This window comes from Manis pentadactyla, chromosome 14, assembly GCF_030020395.1.
Source record: "Manis pentadactyla isolate mManPen7 chromosome 14, mManPen7.hap1, whole genome shotgun sequence".
In the NCBI taxonomy this organism is placed as follows: Eukaryota; Metazoa; Chordata; class Mammalia; order Pholidota; family Manidae; genus Manis; species Manis pentadactyla.
The window spans coordinates 33418181-33442239 of NC_080032.1; positions in this window are offsets into that span (position 1 = coordinate 33418181).

The following is a 24059-nucleotide window of genomic DNA, read 5'->3' on the forward strand; positions in this document are numbered from 1 at the left end:
ATTTCCACTTTGTTTCTCATGAGATTATTGCACAGTTCAAAAATTTAAAACCAGTCATAAACCACCACTATATAAATATAACAGTTTTAAATGGATTTAAAAACTTAGATTATTGCAAATATAGGAGAAAAGGAACCCTTTTCCAAAAGTAATTGTCCTTTGTTTGAAATTGGAATAGTCCACTCATATTTCTACTAGGATAACTAATTTTTAAAGCATTAAAATTTGTAAGAGTTTTTGTAAGCAAACTCCAAAAGAATTAAAAGCCAGAGTAGAAGGTAGAGGTCTTCAAGTCTGACTGTATCTCATTCAGATGGAAATGATATATGAAGCACATCAAGAGAATAGAGGACATTTTAGAGTTAACTCACTGAACAATAACATCGAGAGTTGCAAACAATTGTTCTCCCATTAGATGATGAAAAGTAGGGAGAGGAGTAACTATGATTCAAAATGGATAGGTGTGGCACAATCAAACTTGCTAGAAAGAGGCCAGACTGTATTAGAGAGACTGTCTTATCCTGAATAAATTAGAAGGAGAATTTGATTCTGTATGACTTGCATGGAATCAGCTCTCCATTTGAAGAATGTGGCTTCACTAACGGTTTTCTAAAAGCAAGAATTCCTATAAATAAACCCTGAGAAAACAGAATAGGAGGTGGCAATGTTAGGCAGAAGAATAGATCGGAGTGGGGTGGAAAGAGAATAAGGCCAGTAAAGCTCACTAGAAGGGATTCAAAGAGTTAACCAGTTAAAACTAGAAAGCCAGAAAAGACTCACAGAGTTAATGAGTTAATCAGTTAAAGCTCCAAAGGCCAGGAGTAACTTGGAATATCCAAATATTCCCTAGAAAAAGACAAGTATCTCAGCATAGGCCATGTCTTCACTGTGTCAATTAGATCATGCCATTGTAAGACTTAACTTGAACCTGCTAAAGGGCCCAGCTTATTTTTTAACTTAATCTATATGCTGTTTTTTTCTCCTCCAGGCCCTAATCAAGTAATTTGCAACCTGGGCAAGAGATAAGCATCATGACTAATTGAGCAAACAAGCCCAGCTCTAAACAGCATAGTAAAAACAGGAAAGTTTCTATCTTACAGTTATGATTGCATTTTAAAACTCAGAAAGTTAAGAAGTAAGATTCTTAACATACTCTTTAGCAAACAGGCAATAACTCAGCGCACTTCGGGGGCAGGGCAGGTGGTCTTGATTGGTATGTTCCCAGAGGGAAGCTGCTATCCTGGGAAGGAATCAAAGCAGTAAATTTCTCATGTTAATTTTGCAGAATTACCTAAAGGACTGATAATAGAAGAGACTTAATATCTCTCACCAAAGATAAACACCTTGAAACCAACTTAACAAGTCTATACTCCCTAGCCATTTGTCAAATTCCTGAAAATTTATAAAAATCCTTAATTACCTATAAAACCCCAGACCATAAACCCTTAGGGGAGCCTCTTCTCTGAGGTAGCCCACACTCCCCTTTCTCCGAGTGTGCACCTTTTTGCCTTAAATAAACTTCTCACTGCTTTACTTACAACATTTTGTCTCTGCGCTTTTCCAGTGGTAAGTGTCTTTGCTACTTTGCTTTTTCATTCTAATCCTCTGGATTTAAACTCAAATCTTCACTCCCTCTGTCATGTTTCAGATAAGTGGGAAGGGGCTGCTGAAAGCTCAGATCTGGGCTTGCAAGTTACCATTAGCCTGGGTGACCCTGACAGACCTGCAGCTTATGGTCATGCCCTTTAGTATTCTGCCTGAAAGTTTTCTTTCTTTGCCTCTAGGAAGTTCTCAGAACATAATCTCACTCCATCCAGTGCTCTGCGGCTCCCCCAAATCCTGGGGTGGTAGGGACTCAGTTCCCTTGCCGTATAGATCCAAGTGGACACTGGATGCCAGGTGACACTGGCTTGAGGAGTTAGCAGGAGATGTGCCCCATACTGAGTAGCTGTTCAATGAACTTACTTTATAATTCTGTCCTGTCACTCCCTGCATTCTGGCTTTAATAAATTCCTTCTTCATCTTGTACTCTGACTTCCCTGCATCTCTGAGCTGAATTCCTCCCAACAGCATGCTCAAATGTAACTAGTACAACTTTGTGTTCACATGGATTGCTTAGAAATGTCTTGTTCCTAGAGACCAGCTTTCAGGGATGCAATTGGTGACCCACTCAGATAACATTTACCAGGTTATTATTCATCTTCCAGTCACTCTGAGTTTTGGCTACTACAAGCTCACAGCAGCTGCCTGCTCTGGTCTCAGAATTGCCTTCCACGGAGTAGAAGTCCCTGGGCCAGAAAAGACTTTGTAAGACTTAACTTGAACAAGTTACCTTGGCTAATGACTTCCTTATATGGGTGTTTAAAAAGAGACTGGTATCCCACTTCTGGGTGGGTTAACTTCTGCGGTCCAGTTCATGTTCCAGAACTCTTCATGATATCAGGACGGAGGTAGACTTGCTGTTGTACTTCCATTCCTACCACTCCTCACCTGTCCCTATGACACTGCATCCTGCTTCCTTCATTTTCTTTCTCCTAAGTACTCTTCTCTATAAAACACTTGAACAAGAATCCCCATCTCAGATCTTGTTTCTAGGGGATCCTACCTAAGATGCCATGCCATGGCTGGCTCTGTGTTACTTAGTGTCCCAAACTTTGCCCTGACCAAGTTGAGGGGTTTTCTGGTTTCAGCATACTCTGTAAAATTTTCTAACACAGAGGCAACCATTCCATTAAAAACTAGTACTTGCTGAGCAAGCGTCCTTTTCTACTAAATTGCAAGTCTCATATAACTGAACAAAACCTGTTACAAAGCTGCCTTTCAAGAGACAAATGATGTCTCTTTTTTTATGGATGGTAGCTTTTCCAGAAAAAAAGAAAATAACCCTGAACAATATATCAAGTGCCATTTCTTCACCAAAGATGTATTTAATGGGTATTCTGTGCCACAATTTTATCAGGAAGTTTATAATATATCTACAGATTTGCCAACTTCTAAAATCATGGCTTGCCCTCTTTTTATCCTGTCTCATAGAAAAGAAGATATAATAAATCCTTAGCAGTAACATTTTCCACACTATTCTTCTCAAATGGTGGAATGATTTTGTGATTGGTGACTAGCAGTTTACGATTTGTGTTTCAGGCATGTCATTGCTTTTAACATTCTGAATTGCTACTGTAAAAAGTCAGTGCAACATTTTAGGGTCTTAATTCTTTATTGTACCTGGTTTTCATTTCTTGTTAATTGTATTGTGTATACTAATTATATATATTAATTGTGACACAAATTTTCATTAAATACACACATGACTTTTTATTTAAAAGCAAATCATAGACAAGGACATGTAATGACAGTAATATTGCCTTTCCCCTGGTCTTCTAACCACTGGCATTATTCCTCAGGGGCAACTGTTTTTCTTTTTTCTTTTGAATGTAGCTTGTCATTCAGCTAATTATTTCAACATATATATAAATAATATACTTTTTCCCTATAGTTTTTGTTTTATTAATGTCCTGAAATGACATATATGAAAATGTAGCAAAAATTAGTCAAAAGTTAATAATTGTTGAAAATAAATCATAGATACCTTCTTGTATCTGCTGCCATGGGTTACTCATACTATTCTGCTTCTGTTTCCGTAGCTACTTGAAACTCCATCCACTAAATAGTTATTCCCTTAATGTTTTGGGAAAACACCTTCTTGGGGCCCCCTGGCCTTCTACTTCAATATTTAGCCATTTTTTCTTTCCTTATTGTATAGATAGATGACACTCTGAGACGTCCCCTTTATTTCTTTTCTGAATGGATTAATTCCTAAATTATATCTCTCTTTTCTGTTTCACTGTGTTTTACTTGTGTACATTATTAAACAACTTCCAAAGAAAACATCTGAAAGCTATCTTCATATTTCATTGTTCATTCACTTGTATTTCAGGATAAAACATTTCCTACCAGAATTATGAATGACGTTGTCAACTTTTACATAATGTTGTCAATAAGTGGAGCTCATGGTGTTTTTTGTTCCATTATCAGTAACTGTTTTCTCCTGTCCACATATATAAATTATTTTTGTTATCCTCTTAGTTCTAAAATATTGAAATAATGCATCAAAGTGTGGCCATAGTTTTCAGTCACAGTTGATTCTGGAACAACATGGGTTTGAATTACATGGGTGTACTTACATGCAAAAATAAATATAGTAAATATTTTTTAATACAAAATCTGTAATGAAGGCAGCAGATTCTATGGGAAAAGTGTCATACCTGTTGTGCTCAAGGCTTTGGAGTTATTAGCACAATGCTCTAACCGAGTGAACTAATGTTGCTACCTGAACTGGCAGAGATGCAGCGATCTGAGAAGAGCAGACAGAGGTCAGGGTCAGGCAACTCAGAGGAAGGGGGGGCAGGAATCCTTTGCCCTTCAAAGTGCACCCCTCCCATTCTGAGCCTAATTCACCTGCTGGCAGGTGTCCACCCTAACTGGGACCAGTAGAGCAGATGATTCCCCCTCTGCTGGCTCTTTCTCTGTCCCTATAACCCTCCCATTTCTTCTCTACTTTTCTGCTCTGTTGTATCTTCAGTTAATCCATTTCACATACAGTAGGTGATTAATAGTTGAGTTTAAGGGGAGTCAAAAGCTATGTGGGAATTTTCGATTGCACAGTAGTGAGGGGTCAGCACCCTTAACTAGTTCAAGGGTCAATTGTATTGCACTGGTCACTAAGTGGATGGCTTCAACCAAAATATGTGTGTCCTTCAAGTAAGGGAAATTTTCTTGTAGCTTTCTTTAATATTTTCCATCTCTGTTTCTTCAGAATTCCTATTTATTGAGTAATGGGCCTTCCGGATTGGTCCTATGCTGTCATTCTAATAGTTGGATTAGGTCTCATCTTTGAGAGATTTGTTTGATTTAGTCTTCCAATCTTTCAACTAATTTTGTATTTCAACATTCATGTTTTTAATTCTCAAAAGTTTTCTTTTCCATCTTTGTGATATTTATTATTCTGTGAATACAAACAAATCTCTTTTTATACTAATCAGGTTTCTTATTAAAAAATGTTTCTATTCCTTAAATTCCTTATCATTCAGGGTTCCATTTTCTGTTTGTTTATCTGGGTCTGTTCAAATAATCAGCAGTCTTCACTGTTGGCTAAGTTTTAAGAGAACAGAATTGAAAAGCTGATTTCTGGGCACTGTGTACATGGAGGGGGATTGGTTTGATTGGATAATTTAGCCACGGGGATGGCCAATTATGCTGAAGCTCCTATCTGATTTTTAGAGTCTTTTCTCTGAGGCCATTCATTCTCTCTGGAAATAAATACCTTTCCTGTTTTCTCCTATGATTAGGGGTGTGGATACCTGTGTGCTGAGAATTGAATTCAGAACCTGTGGAAACAGCTGGGGTGTCAATTATTTCATCTTTGTTTTTTCAAAGAAACTCTCTGATTGTAGATACACTTTTGTCACTTCTGCCCACTGTCAAAATGAGCATTTCCCAGTTGCAAACCTCTGTGAGAGCCTAGAGGTCTGTCAGCTCCTGCCTGTGTGCCCGTGCCTCTGGCCATTTCCTCCTGCTTCGGTCCACTTGTTACCACTTTCTGTCTTGCAGAAGCTTGATGAACTCTCCTGTCTTCTCATATCTATTCTCCAGGGCTTAGGCATTTCAAGTTGATCACTTTAATGTCATTTTAGCAAGTATTCAGCTATGTGACAGAACAAGTATTATCTATCCACTACCTACAATACAATGGTGAGACATTTTCTAAGATCCTTTCAAAATTAAAAAGAACAAACACAAGTTTTAAACCTATAAAGATAACGAATACTTAAGGCCCTTGTAAGTCCAGGCACTAAATTTATATTCTGAAGTTTCTGAGAACAGGGTGTCTTAAAAAGAACTTGGAAGTCAAGCAGGACACTGTTTGGGTTCCACTCCTCCAGTGGCCTGTTTGAACGCAAACCTAGATGGAGCCTGCTTGATTACACCTGTCTGTAGGGCTTTTGTGAGAAGATAAGTATTAAGTCACCTGAAACTGTGTCTGAAACATAGTAGGTACCCAGTAAATGCTAGTTCCTTTGCTTAATCGCTTCATGTCTCATTTTTCCTCTCCTCTATACACAGTTCTTCTCATAACCTTTCTGTACAGACCAAAGGAATTGATTGCATCTACTCCTTCACCTTCTGTCCAGATGCCTCCACAATTATCTTTTCACATAATACACAGAAATCAGGATGCATCTGTTTGCTTTTCCTGAGTGCCAAACTACTCCAAAATCTAGCAGATTGAATAATAATTATTTGTTTAATTCATAAATCTGTGACCCAGGAAGCTGGGTTGGCCCCGTGGGCTGGTTCTGTCGATCTGAGCCAGCCTTGCCAGATCATTTGGCCTTGCTGACTTGTCTTTGGGCAGTTGCTGGTTTGACTGGGAACTGGCTAGTCTCAGATGCTTCTTCTAGAGTGGTTTGTTTACTTGCCATGAGGTTTCTTATCTTCCAGCAAACATAATGACAATGTTCCCTTGCTGGCCTATTCCATGAGTAAGGGCAGATGTGGGCAAAACACCAGGCTGAATTTGTACAATGTCTCTTTTGCTACATTCTGTTGCCCAAAGTAAGTCACAAGGCCAGCCTGCCTGGTTAAATATACTCTCGTAGTCTCTTTCACCTTCTGATAAGAGAAGCTGTGAAGAATTATGGTCACCCTTGAATCTATTATGGAATAAAGGCACTTAGAGGATGTGTTGGAGGCCATGTCCAGGGAGCAATGCACCGGGAGTTCTGAGGAGTAATGGGTTGAGAACCAATGTAAGGTTTTTACTCAGCAGAAGCCTGATTTTTTGTCCATCACTTCATATCCACTTGATTTATGACATGCTTAGGGAAAACATGACTTGTTAGCCAGCTTTTGCCTGCATCTGTTTTTTATTGCATTCTGGTAAGCCAAGGATGGTTTTTACACTTTAAATGATTGAAAACAAATCAAAAGAAGAATAATATTTCATGACATGTGAAAATCATAAAATTCAGATGTGTTCATAAAAAAATTTTATTATCAAACAGCCATACCTATACATTTGCATATCATCTTTGACTGTTTGGGGGCTGTAAATGGCAGATTTTAGTAGTTTCAAAAGGGACTGTAAGTGGCCCACAAAGCCTGAAATATTTACTACCTGATCCTTTACAGAGGAAGTTTGCCAGCACCTGATTTATTACATATGCCACGCATCTGGAGACGGGTGCGCCATCCATGCAAAGCTGTTGCCAAAAAAGTAAAAGTCAGCAAAAACTATGAGAAATGAAATTTAACACAGAAAAGCCAGCACTTGACATTCACTCTTGAAACATTAATGATTCAATACCCTTAATTATCTAAAAATAATCTTGGTAAAGGAAATTGTTTTCCTGAGGTTTCTTTTTTATTAGGCATAAATAGGAAGAACTACCAGATTTATCAGGTAATTCAAAATACTCAGCAGGAAGGGTCTATTTAATTTTTATTATTTTGATCAGAATAAATGGTTTCCTAGAGCCATAGTCAATCTTTTCAAAATGCAGTGCCCAAATGCCTTGACTTCCTAACAAAACTTCAGTTAGCATTTATTTCCAGATCTTGGGAGACATGCCGTGGAAGGGAGGCAGGAAGATGACAGGGAGGGGCAGGTGGCAGAACAGACAATGAGAAGTTGACAGTGAGTTATAAAAATCTAATTTTTCCCATGAATTAAAAACGAGAGCAGAATTCACAAGTAGCAGGAACACTGAGAGCTTAAATGCCTCTGAGCAAGGTCTTCCAGCTCCCTAAAATTAAAAGCACAGCGTTTTTATAAGTATGCACCTTTTTTTTTCTCTTCTGCATGGCTCTGTACTGTAAAAACCTTTTACCATTTTCTTTCAACTATTTTTCATTAAGAGAAGTCCTGAATATAAAAAAATATATTCCATGTAGAAAAATTGGAACAAACAGAAAAAAAAATTCTGAAACTAAATTTAATGTCTTAATCCTCACTACTTAAGTATACAACATCTAATATTTTGTTGTGTTTTATTCCCTGTTTTTTAATAATGAACATTTGCATTTTCCAATGTTATACAATTTTTAATGTCTGCCTAATGTTCCAGCAAGTTACTATATTTTAGAAATGGTTTATCTATTTTGGCTTTTTATTCTTGTTTATTTTTCAGTATCATAAATAATAGCATTGAGAAATTTGACTTAATTTCCTTTCAAATTTTTCATTATGCCTAAGGAAAGATGAGAGGTTAGCACGTTAGCAGATACGGATATTTGAAAGCTCTGGGTTTATGTTGCCAAATAATTTTCTAAAATTTCTTTTTGCTGAGGACTAAGATACCACTTGATGGAACAGAATGATTGTAAAGATCATTGAGTCCCCTGCCTTCCATTTTAATTTTGTAACACACAGCTGTGTAGACTGGACTTAAGTTAGTAGATGCAGTCTTTCTTAGCAAGGCCTAGTGAGATAGAGAAGTGACTGACTTATTTATTCAGTTGCAGAATAGCAGGCTTTCATGATTGAAAAAATTTGCCTCGACTTTTATTATTCTAGTTCTGGTGCAGGTCAGTCTCATTATAAATCAGGTTGTGATTTTAACCAACGCTAAACAAAATGATAATGATTCTTAAGTTTGTGTAATACCAGAATTCCCAAAAACTTTGTCAGTACTTTGTGATATTTGAAAACAAAAACCCAAATAAGCAAACGAACAAAAAAAACATGTTGCAATACATTCTAGTTCTGGCTTGGCTATCGATGATCTGGGTGATACTGGGAAAGTAATTTAATCTCTTTGTATTTTGATTTTCTCACATATATGAATAAATTCTTGGACTTGATAAATTTCAGCACCCCTCAAAGTATTCTTAAAAAGCTATTATTCGCCAGGCAAGGGAAACAAAAGCAGAAATGAACAAGTGGGACCCCATCAAACTAAAAAGCTTCTGCACAGTAAATGAAACTGTCAACAGAATGAAAAGGCAGCCTGCTGAATGGGAGAAGATATTTGCAAGTGATATAGCCAACAAAGGGTTAATGTTCAAAATATATTAAGAACTCACACAGCTCAACATAAAAACACAAATTATTTATTAAAAACAATGGGCAGAGGAACTGAATAGACATTTGTCCAAAGAAGACTTACAGATGGCTAACAGACACATGAAAACATATTCCACATCACTAATCATCAGGGAAATGCAAATCAAAACCACAGTGGGTGACCACCTCACACCAGTCAGAACAGTAGTATTCAAAAGATAAGAAATAACAAGTGTTGGAGAGGATGTGGAAAAAAAGGGAACCTTTATGTACTGCTGCTGGGAAAGTAAATTGGTGCAGCTATTATGGAAAGCAGTACAGGGGTTCCTCAAAAAATAAAAAATAGAAGTAGCGTACAATCCAGGAATTCCACTTCTGGGAATTTACCTGAAGAAAACAAAAACACAAATTCAAAAAGAGCTATGTGTTCTTATGTATATCGCAGCATTATTTACAATAGCCAACGTGTGGAAGCAACCTGTGCCCATCAATAGGTGAATGGTTAAAGAAGATGTGATGGATACCCACTGTAATATAACTCAGCCGTAAAAAATGAAATCTTGTTATTTGCAACAATATGGCTGAAACTAGAGGGCATTATGCTAAGTTAAATAAGTCAACAGCAAACAGCAAATACCGTATGATCTCACTTACATATGGAATCTAAAAAGCAAAACAAGCAAACACATAAATAAATAAACAACCCAGAAATAGACCCATACATACAGAGACCAAACTAGTGGTTGCCAGAGGTGGGGGATGGGCAAAATAGATGAAGAAGATTAAGAGGTACAAACTTCCAGTTATAAAATAAATAAGTTACAGGGATGAAAGTTACAGCATGGGGGAATACAGTCAATGATATTGTAATAACTCGGTTGGTGACAGATGGTAACTACACTCATCAAGGTGAGCATATTATAATGTATATAAATGTCAAATCACTGTGTTGTACACCTGAAACTATTACAATATTATGTCAATTATACTTCAATTGAAAAGAAAGCTATTACTTACATCACATATTAAAACTGTGCATATTGGTATTTTCCCTTCCAAAAAACCCTTCAAAGTCACCTACTTTCTAACTGGTAACCAATTTTGGCTGTAAGGCAGCCACGATAAAAAGCCAAAACGTTTCCTAACATCCTTCTATCCCCCTTTTTAAATCTCTTCCCCAGCAATATATGGATAGTAGCCTTACTCTAACTAAGCAGGGGAAACTGTTGGGGTGATTCTTCCTGGCAAATGATTACAGGCTTCATAGTAACTTTCAGTTCATGCTTACATAAGAAGCAACTGACAATATCACTCTTCACAGATGAAAGGAGAAAAATAGTATCTTAAAATCAGTTTTAACATAAACCATTATAGTAATATTGTTAAAATTTAAATAGAATTACCAAAGGAGTGGTAATGGGATGTAAATAAATGGCACACTGAGCTAATATAGACATTGTGATTAATATTAAGTGTTTTGTGCAGCCATGTAAAAAGTAATAATCATGGATCACCTTATTGTATAAAAAGAAGCACGTATGTTTTCCCAATTTTTTTCTACTGATTTCTAAATAAACCACACAAGGTAACCATTGTTTGTGCCAGAGGTTAAACAGAAAATACTTCGTATCTGAATAGAACTCGGGAGCATAATGTTAACACACATACTCCATTAAATGCTTTCTGAAGCTTCTTTCTAGGTTCATACCTTGTTTTGATTTTCTCACATAAAGGAAAGGAATTGCAACCAAAAAATAACCTTATTTTCCTTGTTATTGCCTAATAGAACCTACAGATGCCATCAAATCGAACCTAACTGGCTAAATCTCCATTAACAGGGCTTCCTCATCGACAAGCCTGACAGGGCATCCTATACAAATTGTTCCCCATTTACAGGCAGGTGACAAGCTGGCCACGTCCATAAGAAGACTCTGCATTGTCCATTTCCTAAAAGCTTCATGCTATTCAATGTGACAAACTGATTTTGGCTTGTACAAATCAAATATGTCACATCACTCAGCATAAGTGTCCAATAAAGTAGAATTTCTTTCCATAACAAACCGACTATAATTAGAAAACATGTGAAATGCTCTTCTGAAAATATATGCCTAGTGGCCTCGAGTTCCTCTTTAAAGCTCCAGTCCAGATGTTACTATCCTCATCACTCCAAGAATCAGTCCCAGAGAAGTACTAAGACCTTATTATCAACTGCTGTCCACATAGAAGGAGCAATTTTGGGAATATGTCTGCAAACCAGTCCCTGCCAGTTACAGGATTAGGGGTGAGCCCCAGAGAGCAAAGCATGTGCTCCAAAAATCCTCCTCCTCCATGTTGCCAGCCTTAGGATTTCCTAATCCACGCATACCAATCCCCTTAAAAAGCCTCCTTCCGTGCCTCTGAGCTTTCTCACATGCTGTCTTCTCTGCCTGAAACATGTCTCTTACTCTGGTCTGCTTGCAATTTCTCCTTCTGCTCTTGTCAGCCTGAGGGTCTCCTACCCATCCTCCAAAATTCAAGTTAAACTTCCATTTTCTGCAAGTCCTCTCTGACCAATGCTAGCATAACTATTAGCATTCCTTCCCCGACACGCTGCTCTGTGTCTTGTCACACTTTGCACGCACATTGCATCATGTCTACATGCCTGTCACCTCTGTTTTAGTGCAAGCTTTTAGCCCCATTCTCATTGTTTAATTTATAGACAACACAATCTCTCAAGGACTTTTATGAAAAACTATGCCACACATCTAGCACACAGCAGGTTCCATGGAATGTATCTTCATTAAAGGAAATAGATCCCACCATATTACCCTTTTGTGGCTATAAATACATAAATGATCAAGCCATTTCCCTCCTTCGTTGTACTGTTTCAGCAGGACACGAAGATGACTTTAGGGGTGGGGATTTCTCTCCTAATGGGGTGAAAAGGAAAGAGAATGCTGCCTCCTAGAGGTTGCTCATAAACCTAGGGGCGGGGCAAGTGCTGTCCAGGGTTGGGAGGTTCCATGCAGAGCAGTATCTACCTGGGCTTCCTGGCGAGAGCTGAAACCAGCTGTGAACAGGGCTCTAACCTGCATCCCTCACTGCCATGTATGGTCTCACTAGTGCGTGGCCACTCGAAAGTGCATACACTGGGAGAGAAACAGAGAATGGACTTCTAAGTGCCATTTCCAAGGCTCCCTGTGATGTGAGCATTGTGTCCAACAGGACCTCCCAAATGCCACTTGGAAATGCAGCGGCTTCAGTTCAGATGTCAAGGGGGCTTTTCCCAAAGCAGATGATGCTTCAACATGTGGTGATTAATTTTCACAATTCCTTTCGGGTTAAATGAAGTCATGCAAGTCCAGCAAGCCCATTCACGCAGAAGTATAAGTGAATTTTGTCTCTTTAGTGCTTTGTCAGAAAGAGTCATGTTTAAAGCTGCTCTTTTGCTTCTTTCCCATGAAGCATGAGGTGGCTCTCATTTCCAAAATTATTTTCTACCATTTGAACAGAATATAAAGGGAAGGGAATGGAAGAAACTCTACCTTGAGCAAAGCTGAAAAACAAAATAAGAATATTGAAAAGAGCCTGTTTAGGAGGGATAAACAGGGAAGAGGACACATAGGGTCATCCTCAAAAACCAGTGGCTGTGCTGGCATTTCTAAGTAGAAGGGGTCTGGGTGGAGCAGCTGCATGAAAGTAGCATATTAAAGCCTCTTTTGCACAGACTTCACATAAGGTTGTCTATTAGCAGTTGTCCATGTCAGAGAGGGCCAAGGTCTGGCTTTGCTGGAGACACACACACACACACACACACACACACACACACACACACACACACACACACACACACACACACACACACAGTAGCCCCATCATCTCCACATAAACAATGCCTGCAGAGTGCCCTGTAGTTTGTTTGGGATTTGCTCCTTTGTCAGGATTTTTCCCTTTCTTTCCTGAATCGCACAGCCCTGGGACTCAGAGCTCCTTCTTCACATTCTCATCATTTGAAGTTATAGATCATGAGCCTGGCAGGACTTTGATTCCCACACTGGATATTTTTCAACATAAGTAACTGGAAATTGAGGCAGCCCAGGTTTCTGGGAGTCACTGTAGGATAAACAAGGTTAATCTGCAAAGGCGGGAGGCACTTTGAGTTCGTGTTAGTGAAGAGCTCCATCTCCTGTTCTGTGTGGGGATGTTCTCAAAACAGCTTCCACCAGCAAGGGGCTGCTCCGAGTGCCTGAGTAACCAGAAAAACAGACAGCCTGTGACCCTTCTGCAAGGCAGGTTCTTCTGTTCACTTACTGCACCTAAAAATGAATTTCATTTGCATGGCGGTGGGGACTGAAACCTGAGGGAGAGAAACTCAGAAAGGAATAGAGATTTCACATTTAACCCACAGGAAACAAAAAAAGTTACCAGCAATTTTAGGTTTTCTTGAAATAATTTTACCCTTTCACTTAGAGAATTCGATTCTGTACCTCAGGAAGAGCAACTAGAAAACAGTCCTCAGCACTGTAAGATAAGTGAGTTAGGATAGCCTCGGGACAGATCTGGCTCAAGTTGGTCAAGAAACATCATTCTTGGCTCATCAATAGACCCAGGTTTGGTCTACTGGGCTCTGTCAAACTCCTTCCGTATTGATTAGATCTTAGTTCCCCCTCAATGCTCTGCCTTTCATTACCAAAAGGAGCTTAAAGGAGAGGAAAATGAGTGGGAAGCTGTTTATTTTAAGATACAAATGTGAATGGTCCAATAAATGTGATATACAGACTGAGGAGAGCGGAGGCTTCTAGACAAAATTACATTTTCCTCTCTTTGCTCTGTTGTAAGAAGAACTATTTTTGGCAGCAACTCAGTGGTAGCTTTTGTTTGCTTGTTTTCCCCTATTTTATTGGAAAGACAATGAATCAATGAAATTTAGCAGCTTTTCCTCCACAATTATATCGGAAGACTATGTAATTTGGAATAAGATGCATTGGGCTATAAATCAAAAGAACTGAATTTTATTTTTACATAGAAAACCAACAAACACTAACAACCTCTATGGACTTCAGTTTATTCACTGTGGAAGGAAGGGTTGCCTTAAATGAAAACTTTGTTTTCATATCTAAAAAGGTTATTTTTGTGTCATCCACCAATAGTATGCCAAACTTTAGAAACACATTTCTTATTATGTTTGTAAGAGTGGTGATTTGTATATTTGCATATTTTGAACCAATGTATTTAAATTATCTCTATATAGGATTTTTTTTTACAGTGGAATGCCATGATCCTTTATCATTCTAACTAGCCAACTTAGGAAAAGAAGCCCAGTTTTGCTGATTGGTTTTCCACATTAGATGGCATAATTTTAACCTCAGCCAGTGACAGCATTGCTAGTATTCCTTGGTTATCATTCAGTTCCCAGATGACTGAAACTGCCTTATTAACATCACTTCTTTTTGTTACTGCATAAAATCATACCCAGTATCCTGAAGTAATTATAATTAGTATGTAACAAATATTTAATATCTGGAGGGCAATTAATATGAAACACTAAACAGAGAAAACTTGTTTATTCCATAGCAACACAAATATACTGAGCCAAATTACTTATTTTTGAAAATCATCATCATTGATCACAAAGAGAGGTTTGTATCCACATGGATCATGAAATCATTTAGCCATTTGATCAGTGAGGGTTCATTTTTATGCCAGGATCCCAAAATGTCTATCTAGAACTGTGTTAAGAGAAACCAGCATTAACTCCACTATGTTTTGATTCTTATAATACATTTTAAAGAAAAAGTTTTTAAAGTAAATATTATAAATATTTGATGTAAGATTGAGAGTGATTCTGGTAGCTCCCAAATAACTTACAAACTAATGACCAAAAGTTCAGAAAGATCAGTTTTACCAAGATTAGTTTTTCTCTTCAAGGTCTTCATTTTGTTGACTTTGGATATATACCCAGAAGTGAGATTTCTGCATCATAAGGTAATGCTATTTTTAATTTGAGGTATCTCCATACTGTTTTCTGTGATGGCTATACCACTTTACATTCTAATCAACAATGCACAAGGGTTACCTCTTCTCCACATCCTGTTCAACACTCGTTATCTTTTTGAAAATAGCCATCCTAATGGATGTGAGGTGATGTCTCACTGTGGTTTTGACTTGTGTTTCTCCAGTAATTAGTGATGTTGAGCATCTTTTCATAATCTGCAGGCCACTTGTCTGGTTTCTTTAAAGAAATGTCTATTATAGTCTTTTGCCCCTTTTTAAATTGTGTTATGTGTTCTTTGCTTTTGAATTATATGAATTTCTTAGATGTTTTGGATATTAGCATCTTTATTGGATATATGGTTGCAAGTATTTTCTCTTATTCTCTAGGTTGTCTTTTCATTTTTGTTGATTGTTTTCTTTGTCATGAAGAAAGTTTTCAGTTTGATGTAGTCCCTCTTGTTTATTTTTGCTTTTGTTGCCTGTGCTTTTGGTGTCAAATCCAAAAAAATCATTGCCAAGACTAATGGCAAGGAGCTTTTCCCCTGTTCTCTTCCAGGAATTTTAAGGTTTCAGGTCTTACATTTGAGTCTTTAATCCATTTTGAGTTGATTTTTGTATAACATAGCATAAAATAAGTATCCAATTCCATTCTTCTGTGTGTGCCTGTCCACTTTTCCCAATACAATTTACTAAAGAGACTGTCAATTCCCCCTTCTGTGTTTTTGGCACCTTTGTCAAAAATTAGTTGACTGTATATGTGTGGGGTTATTTCTTGGCTTTTTTGGTTCCATTGACCTACGTGTCTATTTTTATGCCAGTATCATACTGTTTTGATTACTATAGCTTTGTAATATAAGTTTATATCAGGAGGTATAATGCCTTGAACTTTGTTCTTGTTGCTCAAAATTGCTTTAGCTATGTGGGGTCTTTTGTGGTTCCCTATGACCTTTACTACTGTTTATTCTATGTCTGTGAAAAATGCATTGGAATTTTGATGGGGATTTCATTGATTCAGGAGATCATTTTGGGTAGGAACAGTATGATGTCTTTCTATCTACTGGGGTCATGACAGTTCTGAGATTTTTCAAATCACCCCTCAGTGTTTTTTATCTCTCATACTAAGTTCTGTTTTAATTGTCTTATGCCTTTTAAAGGTTACTGGATTTGGTTTAACTTTCTAAGCATAAATAATTAGAATGTTCAGAAGAGTCTAGCTTTTTTTAGAATTAATTTCCTGACTACCAAAAGACTGCAGACCACTATGAGAAACCTTGACCAAGTTTAAAGTTTGACATTTTACATAAACACAATTTCCATTTTCTATTTAATACACCATCAAGAACATCTTTCTTTTGGGAAGGGCAGCTTTTAAAATATTCTGATAATTTGCAATTATTCAACTACCTACTTAAAAGGGAAAACTACCTGGAAATAAGGTAAAGACTACATTATTATTTCACTTTCAATTTACTTCTTTGAATATTCTCCTGGGGAGGGGGGGAAGAATAAGGGGAATATAAAAGAGGTTAGAAAAAGTCAAAGTAAAGAAATATGTATTTTCATAAAATATCAGATACTTTTCTAAGGTATTCCCATTACTATTGAGAGGTGACAGGCAAATAAATAGGAAAAAATTTGAAATTATTGTTGTTGATGTTAACAATAAACTGACACCTCTGTTTGCAAGGGTATCTTCAAGTACAAAAACTTATTCAACATTCAGGACAGCTCTGGGAGGTGAGCATGGCAAGGAGAATCTCCGAAAACAGTTTTCCATTTTTCTCTTCACTTTCCTTCCTCAAAGCTCCTAACCGTGTTAGGCATTTGGTGTCAATTGTGGGATTTCCTGCACCTGACCAAGATAAGCTTCATCAGACATCCATCAGTACATGTCTTCATAAAAGTTATTACCAAATCTAAGATAGAAAAACCTCTGAGAATTTCCAAATATAAACTTATGCTCAATACATAATGGTAACCAAGAGCTGGTTAAAGGATAAGTCAGAAGAGCAATTTTGTGATGACTACTCTATAGAAGCACCAAAACACCACAGATATAAACTTAGGTGTCTAAATAGAATTCTTAAGTAACTAGTGACATGTAATCTGGACTAAGTCTTGGTAAAGTAAACAGAATCCTAGAGTGTGAATTTAAAAGAAAAAGTCCTTGTTATCAATGTCTGGGGAGTTTTACATCAGAACAGCAGTGGCACTGCCAGCAGCCCTTTGATGCTCACTTGGATTTGCACTTGTGATGCACAGATACCCTAAAACCACATGGCTTCCCACATGCTATGGTGATATTTGCAGGGAAATAGCAGGTCGTTTTAAAAGGAAAATTTTAATTGTTTTAATTTAATTCCTAAAATGATGCCTGGTTTGAAAAATCACTAAACAAAAGTGAGGAAGAACCAGATCTTAAGAGCCACAGTTGCCAGTGTGAAAGCTAGACAGAAATTTCAAAATACAATTTGAACATGATTTTAATAATTATATATTCATGTAAGTTAACTTTACTTGGGCAGACTGTGAGAGAATAGCACCAATTAAATACAAGTGGTGGGAAAAAGTGAAATGAAAGACAAATACAAATGTTAAAATGTTTTATATCTAACACATATAAGCATTTATTATTTTATGATAAAAAAGAAGTAAACAATTTTTGTTAATATAAAATCATATTCTTAATAACACCTTCACATAAATGCTCAACACATATCCAAAGAATATTGTGCTAACGGCTTTTAAATGATTAACTTGCCTGGATTACCCCCAGTGTCATCAGCTCCATATATTTAGATTAACTTTACTCAGTATAGAAGGTTCCTTATCACTTGGAGGAATCAGTGATGGAGCACATCACCGAGAAAATAGCACCGCATAAAATCGCTGTATTGAATCTCACTGTAGTTCAAAATAAGCATTGCCAAGGCTTATAGGAATGTTACATAACAGAGCTAAGAAGAGAACCTTCACTGTAGAAAGGTTTTGTAAGATCAGTTTTCTGATTTATTTTCATCAGAACTTATTTAAAACATGGAAGTTAACTCTTTCATGGCTAGTCTCCTGGTGTGCACTGTTCCTTTGCTTAGCTTTGAGTTTTCTCTTGGGAAGAGCTTCATTGTCCATTGTTCTTTGTGATCTCTGGGTGAACCCCACTCTGTAGGGTTCTTCTTTTACTTTTCCCTCCTGTGTCAGCCCTGAAGCAGGCATTGGGGAGCACACCCTTCTTGCAGGTTGCAAAACTTTCTCAGCCTTCGTTCTGCTAGTAGTGGGTGCCCAACTCAGTTATAGGACCTTTAAATACAGTCTCTTGATTTATTTGATAATACAGTTCTCTCAAAATATAATAGATTTCTTATCAATTTCATTCCAGCAAGTTCATGGGTCAGAGATCTTTTTGAACACATGGTTTTCATGTAAGTTGTGTTTCTTTGCCTTTTTTGTCTTCCTCTCTCTCTGGGTTTAAATTAGACTGCTTGGAGCTTCTGGGCTGTTCTGGAAATATTTTTATTTTTGAGAACTGAGGCATCTTAATTCACTTAATTATCTTAACACTAGAAGTAAAGACCATAGCCTTAATTTGGTCTATTCAACAGATTAGATTTTAGCGGGTTTTAAGACTTTCTCAATTTTGTCTTTTACATTTTCAGTCTAAAAGAAATAAGCTATTCAATCTTGATATTACCACAAATTTCTGAAATCTATTTATTTTTTTCATTTCCACTTTCAAACTAGTTAATTGTTTTAATTAGCTCATATCTTTTCTTAATTCCTTGCCAAATGCACCGATTTCTTTTAGTTCAGTAGCCATATGGTCTACCTACCAAGTTGCTGCAGGTTACTGTTTATGAAATATTTTCCATTATAACATGGGTTTCCATTTTTCTAGCCTCTAATATCCATTTCCTTACTACTTCAAAACAGCTGCTAAGGCAATGCCACATATTTAATATTTTTATGATGGGGTCAAATTTCTACCACATTAGCCAGGCCACGTTAAGCCAGGATATACCAAATTTCAGGGCCAGGTCCATTGTAAATTATGTAGCTCTGAGTCACATATTTTGGTGTTTTCACCATAAGGAATATTTCATAGATTTTTTTTTTTTTGTATAGTTTAGGGTTTGTAGGTGAGTTGTATCCATTTCCTAATTTCTTTAAAATTTTGCTCAATATTTAAATTTTCTAATAGACTTAAAGATTGAGGATTTGAGCAAACATTATTTAATCATATTTAGTAAGGTCTCAAAGTAACAAAAATTTAAAGGCATACAGGGCATTATGTCTCTTTTCTTTCACTAATTAGTAGAAAAGGAAACTCCATACAGTCAGATCATGGTTCTTATTTTAATTTAAAAAGAATTCTAAACATTCACATAACATATTTATAGCTTATCTCTCCAAAAGCCCATATAAACATTAGTAATAGAATAAAATATAACATAGAATAAAATACATAAATAAAAATATTTATGTATTTATATATACATATGTAACTATTTAAATAAAATATATAAATACAAATAAATATATAAGTGAAAAATACATTTTTATATACAAATTAAAAAATTTTATATAAATACATAAATAGGCAGAGGTAACAGACAAGGCAATATCTGTAGCTTGGAGATCTCAATACTTTTTGGGGAAATAGAAAGCAATAGGAGAGTGGAGACTCTCTACTTGAGAAGGTTAGAGCAGAAAAATTAAGAAGGCTGAAGAAGAAGATCTTTCTAGTAAGAATTTGACCTGTCAAGCCTGACAAATTTATAAGCAGCTAGTGCTATAGAAGTTGGAAGTGGTACGTGGGCTGAAAAGGCAGAGATTGCTTTAGAGTTTACCTATGGAGTGCTTATGCCTCCAAGCAGCCTCTCGCACTCCATATGGCTGATCGACTACTACCTTTCTGAAACGAAATGAGTCTAGAGATCCCCTGACTGAAGAACACAAAGAACAGTGGGGAATGGGGTGAGACACAAGGCTGAAAGTGGCATAAGTGAAAGCCTAGCCTGATCTTTCCCTTTCCCCTTGTCCCAGACCATTAGAGACCAAGTATACACTTCAGACAACACTTTGGAGGATTCCCTTGTAGAGAGATTCCAAAAGATCAATAGAAACTGATACTTGCTTTCAAAGCCCAATTGTTGTGCAGTGACTTGCACCAATAGATAAATCTTTCCTACATGCAGAGGTTTAAAATCACCTATTTAATAATTTGCTCATAAATACAAATGGACATCCAAGTATGACCAAATTCAAAGGACATACGAGAAGAGCTTCCATCTTGATAAAAAGAGTCTAAACAAATAAATTTTAAAAATGAAAAAGAGCTCAGAGGAAACAGACCATGAAGTGAATTGAGGAAAACAGATAATGGTGACTACAAGAGTTAACACTATCTCCAGTATTCTCAAAGGTATAAGGATATTGCACCCATAAAAGGAAAATACAATGTGATTTTAGTAAGAGCATCAGAGAACAAAAATTAACTTATGGGTTATGGAATTTTAAACACTAAATAATAATAGAAATTGCCACAGTTAAAGTGAGAGAATTCCAGAAACATGAGGAAAATGCCAAAGATGGAAAGTTTTTAAAAGTGCCTCATAAAAACAATCCAGAAGATTTAAAAAAAGTATAGCAGAACCATTAAAAAGACAGGACAGGGTAAACACGGGGAAGGAATTAAAGAAATAGCAATATATTTCAAGATGTAAGGACCTGTCTACCACAATAAAGAGAAAAAACCTCCCTCCAATGTGTATTAATGTAACATTTTAGAACATCAGGAAATAAGTGAAAAAAATTAAAGCCTTCATAGATTAAAAATAATAAAATTCAAAATATCAGAAATAAAAGTTTTAGGTCTTCCTAGCAGCAGTACTGGAAAGTAAAGGGCAATGCATCCAAAATCCTCAAGAAAAATAGTTTCCCACCCTAGAATTTTATACCCAGCCAAACTACTCATGCTTAAGGCTAAAATAAATAGAATGACAGAGTCAATTTACCTTCTAAGTAACTTTCTTCTTAGAAAACTTTTGGAGTACAAACTTTACTAAGATGTAGGAATAAACCAAGAAGTGGGAAAACAGTATACAGAAATGGGATCAACACTAGATGAAGTAGGGCAGTTCTGGAATAATATATGTTCAGAAGTCCAAAGAAAAACCAATATAGGGATGAAGCAAAGGAGCTTCAAAAGGAAAGCCCTAGAAAAAATAAAATACACTGATGAGTTGTCTGACATGTTTGATTAGAGAGAAAATGGAAGCTTTCTGGAAGAACTTACAGTAACTACACAGAAAAGAAAACAAAATTATTTTGCAAAATACAAAATGCAATCATATTTCACTAACTGAAGTTGAATATTTAAGAATGTATTTCAGTAAAGCCATTTATTTACACCATAAATATAACGACTGAATTTTGATTTAACCAGAGTTCATGAAATAACTCCATCTGCAATATAAAGGAGCAATGGTTGGGGAGGGCATCTTTTCTGGCTAAATCCTAATCCACCATACAAATAAGTTGACCAACACTATCTGGTGGGCTAAGCCTGCCAATAGCAATGAAAACAGAGTATTTAGAAATATTAATAGAAGTACTTGAGCAAGTAGTTAACAGTGTTGGGCATTTTAGCTTTGGCAATTGGGCATCAGGTGTAGAAAGGGACAGCAATTAGACTGGTATCTTTTTTATGCTCTATCATTTAGAACAATTTAGTTTTTTAAAGTGCATATTGATTTTTTTTAAAAACATGAAATATAAGGTAAGTAGAAAACTATATAAAGTCCATATTTTTTTATTTAGGAGCTAAATAAAACTAGTTTCACTTTCACACTGGGATTTTGTCAGAAATAGCAGAAATGTTTTAGCACTTATACTAAAGCTGTCATTTATAATTTCAGTTACAAAGGCAATGATACTCATTACAGGAAGAATGGATCTATTTTTGATGAGCTTGAGTAAGAGGCTAATTCACGCCAAGAGCAATCGTATGGGTGCTGACAGTACATTAAAAGATATTAATGTCCTGAGAGACCAGGCAGCAGCCTCGGAAGGAAAATCACTGGGAGTAACAAGAAATACCACTGATAACATAAGGGGAGAAAATGAAGCGAAGGGTTTTACATGCCTGGCTGAAGTTTGACTTTGATCATCAGCAAATGAACATTATCTTAGGATGTTGGGCATCAATTTCAAAAACTCTCTGCCTTTCTTGAAAGTACTCCATTCCTCTTAGAGAGGCTTGCTATATATCAGAGATATAAGAAATCAAAGTTACTTCTCTTATTTTTCTAAGTTCTAAACACTAAGACCCACCTTTATTTTTTCCTTCCTGAATACTTTTATCTCTTCTACACAAGACATTACCTTTCAAACCCTCCCATTCAAGGGATAACCTGCATTAATCTGTTATTAGGCTATGGCCTTACTTGGTGACTGACTACAGGTTAGCCATTGTAGAAAACAATAATGTAACATCTATGTTAAACAGAAACATACAGTTAGGGGAAAAGGGTGGTACCATGATGTGTGTAGTTTATAAAAACATCTTTTGGTTTAGATGCTTTTGTGCACAAGGGAACACTTATCTTTTCCTGAGTCCCTACTCTCAAGGACATGATAGAATCACTGGCAAAAAGAAATTGAATACATTCTGTAATAACAAAAAGAGGCTTTTAAAGCAATCAGTATTTTTCAGAAACTTTAACAGTAATAGCCCTGAAAAGCAGAGAGGGAGTGTGGGCCCCTGGGGAAACTTTTGGGATCTAGACTGAAACAGCCTTGTTCATACCACCCTTGAGCTTGTCTTTTGTCTTTTAAAATGTTGGACATATAACTGCATTACATATATCACTAATGTGTCCGTTTTTATTTAACATTAAAATAATTTCCATTGTTCACCAGTATAACTGTATGCTCAACGTACTCTTAACATTTTCTAAGAATCTTGAAAACTCACTAGAAGTGTCCTAATAATACCATGACTCTGGTCATCCCACAGCCAATAGTACAGATGGCTTCTGTAGGGAGAGGATGGATGAGCCATGACCAGATGCTGGTCCTGGTGAGACTGAAGTCCTTAAAGTATGGGCTGTTGCAAAAAACAAAGGTTTGGGAGTCAAAAATGTTGTGTTTTAACTCAGCCACTCACTAGACTCATGACCTCAACACGTAGCTCTTGTCTCTGATCCTTGATTCCCTCTCTGAGGTGCAATGCTGACTCACTTATCAGACGAAGGGGGTTGTAAATGAGGTAGTGTACCTGGGAGGACACCATAAACATGTCCAGTGTCATGTTCGGAGATGGCCCCCTTCCCTACCACCTGATTTTCCTTTCTCCAGGGTGTTTTCATGGTCTTTGCAGCTTCTAACCTACATACTCATCTTCCAGACGCTGAGTCTTTGACTCAGGAATCCTTGCCTAATGCCTCTTTGAAATTTGCTATCACAGTTTCTTAGCAGTCAGGAAATGATTTAAAAAATCCTTACACTGAAATGAAAATAAATGACATTGTCATTTTTAACACAATAAGTTATTGACAATGATATTACAGGGACAAATAATGATAGCTATTTTGTTTCATAGGATTTTTTTCCAGCAGATCTGCTGTGGTCACTATTGTGTTGTCTTCTATTCATTATTCATTCATGTGCCACATGTGTGTAAGGGTGCTTGGGAGGAGAGAACATAGATTCCCTCCCAATGGGAAAGGGAGCTGGGAAGATTTCTGTGCAAGAGTGGGTTGGACCATCAATGCTGGACTAAACAGAGAAACCAGAACACACAGTGATTTGAAATCAGGGGGTAAAAACATCTTTCTCAGGATAGGGAATGTGACAGAATAAAATAAAATAATTACAGGTATAATTTTAAGTAGTTATCAAGCTTCCTACTTCTTTAAGTAGTAATTAAAGTGCTATAAATTCTTCTTGGCTGATGGGAACATTCAGAAAACAGAATGAAAAATATCTGAAGAAGACATGTATTTTAAAAGATGAAAAGTGAGATAAA